Genomic DNA, 6,386 nt, shown 5'->3' on the forward strand with positions numbered 1-6,386 from the left:
TTTTATTATAAGATACTACTATTCAAGTCAGTAGTCAAAAAAATTTCTTTTCCTATAGGCATTGGCCTATAATAAGCTGAAACCAGATTGAGGCAGACTTATCAACGAAAGTTCAAGAGGCATTGTAGATCTGATTTTAACAAGTTTCTATTTTGACAGTGAAGTTAATGAACTCTTTATCCTTAAACAGATTCTATTAAGAATGATATGTTACATGAGATTGTTTATTCCAGCATAAGTTTTGCCCTATGTTTTCTAACGGGTCTCATAATTGATAGGAAAAGTTCCTGATTTATAATATAAAACAGTCCCTTTTACTTTTTAAATTTATTTTTGAATTTTATTTTCAAGTAATAATATTTTGTTTTTCATTGTATAGGAATTGTGTAATGCCCTATATCTTTTCACAGAGAATGGATATTCTACTCATGTTCCCTGACTAGGCTGAATATTAGTTCTTTTGTGAGACATTATTGATTTCTACCCCTCCACAGATAAAAGAATAAATCCCTTTTTTAAAATTCTCAAAGCTGTTTCATTATACATCTATTCCAGCATTTAATTTAAATCTGCTTTCTGAATTTATTTGTGAAGCACCTGCATGTGCCTGGCGCTGGTCAAGACTTGGGGATAAAGGCGTCAGCTAAACAGACAAAGTTTCCAGTCTCGTGGAGATTATATTCTTGTAGATGTAGACAGACAATGAATCAATAAGTATTGAGAGGAAGAGAAAACAAGTTAAGGGAGTTAGAGAGTGCTGGGGAGAGATGGGTTTCTATTTTTAATTGGGTGGTTGAGGAGGAGGAATGCTTTGCTGGGAATGTGAGCAAAATTTGAGCAAAATCTTTAGCAAGGGAGGGAGTGAGCTAAGCAGATATTGTGGGGAAGAGCATTCCAAGCAGAGGGAAGAACAAGTACAAAGGCCCTAAGGTAGGATTGTATTTGGCATGTTTGAGGAATAGCAACTAGTATGGTGATATGGAGTAAGTGAGGGAGAAAGCAGAAGGAGATAAGATATGGCTTTGAAAAGGACTTGCATTTTTACGTTGGGTGGGAGGTAAAGTCACTGGAAGGTGTTGAGCTGAGGAGTGACAGGGCTGCAGTATTTAGAATAGACCATTAGCAGGCAAGGGGAGAAGAGGAGATCATGTTGGCTTGTACTGGAAGTAGTGAGAAGTGGTCATATTCTGGATATATTTTAAAGGTAGAACAGAATTGCAGAATTAATGGATTAGACATGGGGATATCAGAAATTGGGGATGACTTCAATGTTTCTCCCTTTAACAGCTGGAAAATGGAGTTGTCATATACCAAAGTGAGGGAGATGGAACAAGGAGCAGGTAAGGGAGACAAGATCAGAAATTTTGTTTTGGACTTGTTAACTATTTTTCACTGTGGGCATGGTCAACAGTGTGGGGATTAGGGGGTTGGAGGTATAAGGGCTCAAAATGGTAATGGAAAAAATACAATAAAAAAGTTAAAAAATAAAAATAAGGTTAAATTTAAATATCATATTCTAACAGAAAAATGCTCATTAAATTTTCTCATAGTGACCACACCTGTAACCTGCATCAAGCTCAAAAAATTAAACACTGTATCAGACACAGAGGTAGAAATTTTAAGTAGGCATTTGAATATACAAGTCTGTACTTCAGAGGAGATATAAATTTGAAACTTGTCAGCATATACATGGTTGTTAAAAACCATAAGATGAGATGAAATCACATAGGAACTACTTGTGAATGGAGAAGAGGTCTGGGGGAACTCTTAACATTTAATGACTGGAAAGATGAAGAGGATACAGCAAAGGAGATTGAGAAGGAGCAGACAATGAAGTAGGAGGAAACCCAAGAGAATGAGAAGAAAGAAAGATCACCTACTAAGTATAGGAACTCTGCTAAGTATTGGGAATAAAACAGCTAACAGGATCAACCATGTCTCTAGCCTCCTGAGCTTATGTCAAGTGGGGTATACAGACAGATAAACAAAAATCTATCATCTATCTATCTATCATCTATCTAATCTATCAACTATCATCATCATCTATATATCACATATCTCAATATGAAGTAAAATATAGGCTGTAAAGGAAAAACATAATTAAAATAGTTATGGGGGGAACTGATTTATTTAGGAATGATTTTTTGGAGGAAGAGATACTTAAGTTGAAGCTTGAAGGACGAAAAGGGATTTTTCCAAGATAAAAATTGAGGGTCGTATAATTTGTTAGGGCTGCCATGAAAAAGTGCCATAAACAGTTATGGCTCAGTAAATGAGCAAATTTTGCACAATTTCCTTGAGTTCATGCAAAGGATATGTTCTCTGCAAGTAATGAATGTAATCTTCTATATATGTCAAGTTAATATTGTTTTTTTTTTAATTGATCAAATACATCTGTCTCCATTTTCCTGCCACCACTTTCCCCTGCCCTCCTCCCACCTCCCTCCCTGAATTCTTTTGCTTTGTCCATGGATCCTTTATGCATGTTCCTTCACATGACCCTTCCTTTCCCTTTCCCTGCCCCCCTCCTTCCTTCCCCCTTGATTCTATTGGTTTCCTTTTTCTTTCAATGTTGCTGGTTATATTTTACTTGCTTCTTTATTTTGTTGATTAGGTTCCACTTGTAGGTGATATCATGTAGTATTTGGCTTTTGTCCCCTGGCTTATTTCACTTAGCATAATGTTCTCGAGTTCCATCCATGCTGTTGCGAAGGGTAGTAGATATTTCTTTTTTCTGCTGCATAGTATTCCATTGTGTAAATGTACCAGTTTTTTAATCCACTCATTTACTGAAGGGCACTTTGGTTGCTTCCAGTACTTGGATATTGTAAATTGTGCTGCTGTGAACATTGGGGTGCATAGGTTCTTTTGAATTGGTGTTTTGGGATTCTTACAGTATAATCCCAGCAGTGGAATTGCTGGGTCAAAACGCAGTTCCATTTTTAGCTTTTTGAGGAAATTCCACACTGTTTTCCACAGTGGCTGCACCAGTCTGCATTCCCACCAACAGTGTACTAGGGTTTCCTTTTCTCCACAGCCTTGCCAGCACCTGTTGTTTGTTGATCTGTTTATGATGGCGATTCTGACCGGTGTGAAGTGGTATCTCATTGTGGTTTTAATTTGCATTTCTCTGATGACTAGTGATGCTGAGCATCCTTTCTCTGTCTCTGGGCCATGTGTATGTCCTTCTTGGAGATAGGTCTGTTGATGTCCTTTGCCCATTTTTTAAATTGAATTTTTTGTCTTCTTGCAGTGGAGTCCTATGAGTTCTTTATGTATTTTGGAGATCAAACCCCTATCTGATGTATCTTTGGCAAATATATTTTCCCATACGGTTGATTCCCTTTTCATTTTGTTGATGTTTTCTTTAGCCATGCAGAAGCATCTTACTTTGATGAGGTCCCACTTGTTTATTCTTTCCTTTATGTCACTTGCTCTAGGGGACATTTGAGTGAAAATATTGCTGCATGGAATATCTGGAATTTTCCTTCCTATGTTCTTCTCTAGGACTTTTATGGAGTTGTGACTTATATTTAAGTCTTTTATCCATTTTGAGTTTATTTTTGTGTATGGTTTCAGTTGGTGGTCAAATTTCAATTGTTTGCATGTAGCTGTCCAGCTCTTCCAACAGCATTTGTTGAAGAGGCTATTTTTACTCCACTTTATGCTTCTGCCTCCTTTGTCAAATACTAATGGACCATAGAGACATGGGTTTATTTCTGGGCTTTCTATTCTGTTCCACTGATTTATGTATCTGTTCTTGTGTCAGTACCAGACTGCTTTGATGGCAGTGGCCTTGTAATATAGTTTGATATCTGGTATTGTGATCCCTCCTACTTTGTTCTTTTTTTTCAAAATTGTTGAGGCTATTGGGGGTTGTCTATGGTTCCATATAATTTTTTTGAGATGTCTGTTCTATTTCTGTGAAATATGTCACTGGTATTTTAATACAATTGCATTGAATGTATAAATTGCTTTGGGTAGTAAGGACATTTTAATGATGTTAATTCTTCCAATCCATGAACATGGTATCTGCTTCCATTTATTTGTGTCTTCCTTAATTTCTTTCTTCAGTATTGTGCAGTTTTCTGCATATGAGTCTTTTACCTCCTTGGTTAAATTTATTCCTAGGTACTTTATTTTTCTTGTTGCTATAGCAAATGGGATTTTTTTCCTGATTTCTGCGTCTGCTATTTCATTGTTTGGTACAAAAATGCCTTCGATGTCTGAATATTGACTTTGTGTTCTGTTGTTTTGCCAAATTTACTTATTAGGTCAAGTAGTTTTCTGGTGGAGTCTATAGGGTTTTCTATGTACACTATTATGTCATCTGCAAAGAAGGATAGTTTTACTTCCTCATTTCCAATTTCGATGCCTTTTATTTCTTTTCCTTGTCTGACCGCTGTGGCTACGATTTCCAATACTATGTTGAATAGAAGCGTGAAAGCAGACATCCTTGTCTTGTCCCCAATCTTAGTGGGAAAGCTTTTAGTTTTTACCCATTGAGTATGATGTTGGCTGTAGGTTTTTCATATACAACCTTTATTATGTTGAGGTATGACCCCTTTATTCACATTTTGCTGAGTGTTTTTAACATAAATGGGTGCTGTACCTTATCAAATGCTTTTTCCTCATCTATTGAGATGATCCTGTGGTTTTTGTCTTTCCTTTTATTTATGTGATGTATCACGTTTATTGATTTGCTAATATTGAACCACCCTTGCATCCCTGGGATGAATCCCATTTGATCATGATGGATGATTTTTTTAATGTACTGGTGGATGTGGTTTGCCAATATTTTGTTCAGGATTTGAGAGTCTATGTTCATCACTGATATTGGCCTATAGTTTTCTTTGTTGTGTCTTTAACTGGTTTGGGGATTAGGATGATGCTGGCCTCATACAAAGAGTTTGGGGGTCTTTCCTCTTCTTGGATTTTTTGGAAGAGTCTGAGAAGGACAGGGGTTAGCTCTTCCTTAAATGGTTTTGTAAAATTCTCCTGTGAAACTGTCCAGTCCAGGGATTTTGTGTGCTGGAAGTTTTTTGATTACTGCTTCAATTTCACCAGCTGTTATCAGTCTGTTCAGGCTTTCTGCTTCTTCTTCATTCAGTGTTGGAAGGTTATACTTTTCCAGAAATTTGTCCATTTTATTGACATTTTTGAATTTCTTGGCATACAGTTTTTCATAGAATTTCTTACAATCCTTTGTATTTCTGTCATATCTGTTGTTATTTCTCCTCTTTTATTTCGGACATTATTTATTTGGTCCTCTCCGTTTTTTTCTTGATGAGTCTGCTTAAAGGCTTGTCAATTTTGTTTATTGTTTCAAAGAACTAGCGATGGGATTGGTTGATCTTTTGAATTGTATTTTTTGTCTTTTAGTCGTTCCATTCTGCTCTGATCTTTATTATTTTCTTCCTTCTACTTGCTTGGGGATTTGTTTGTTTTTGTTTCTCCCATTTGAAGCTCTAGGGTTAGGTCATTTTTTGAAATGTTTCTATCTTTTTTAGGTAGGACTGTGTTGCTATGAACTTCCCTCTCAGGACTCCCTTTCTTGTGTCACATAGGTTTTGGACTGTTGTGTGTTTATTTTCATTTCTTTCCAGAAACTTTTTGATTTCTTCTCTTATCTCATTATTGACCCATTCATTGTTTAATAGTGTGCTATTCAGTCACCATGAGTTTGAATGTTTTTGAGGTTTTTCCTTGAAGTTGCTCTCCAGTTTCAAGTTGTGGTCCGAGAAAATGCTTGGTATTATTTCAATTTTCTTATTTGTTGAGCTTGTTTTGTGTCTTATCATTTTGTCTAACTTTGAAAGTGTTCCATGTGCATTTGAAAAGAATGTGTATTTTTCTTCTTTGGGATGGAAGGTTCTATATAAGTTAGTTAAGTCAATTTGATCTAATGCATGGTTCAGTTCCACAATATCCTTGTTGATGTTTTGTTTTGAAGATCTATCAACTGTTACAGTGGGGTGTTAAAATCCCCTACCATCAGTGTGTTGCTGTCTATATCTTTCTTTTCTTTTCTTTTTTTAACTTTTTAAAAAAATTTATAAATCATGCTTATTCTATTAAAGTTTTCTCAACTTTTACCCCTTTATCCCCCTCCACCCATCCTGTCCCTACCCCCCTCCCACAGTAAATTCCTACTCTTTGTCCATGTCCATGGGTCATTCATACATATTTTTTGTCTAGTCCCTTTTTCTTCTTTCCACCATTGTTCTCTTTCCCCTCCCCTCTTGTCACTTTCAGCCTGCTCCATGTTTCCGTGCCTGTGGTTTATTTTGTTTGTTAGTTTATTTTGTTGAATAGAGTCCACTTATAGTTGAGATCATATGGTATTTGTCTTTCATCAGCTGGCTTATTTCACTTAGCTTAATATT

The sequence above is a fragment of the Pteronotus mesoamericanus genome, unplaced genomic scaffold (assembly GCF_021234165.1).
Source record: "Pteronotus mesoamericanus isolate MK-2021 breed Mesoamerican mustached bat unplaced genomic scaffold, CSHL_Meso_final contig_173, whole genome shotgun sequence".
In the NCBI taxonomy this organism is placed as follows: domain Eukaryota; kingdom Metazoa; phylum Chordata; class Mammalia; order Chiroptera; family Mormoopidae; genus Pteronotus; species Pteronotus mesoamericanus.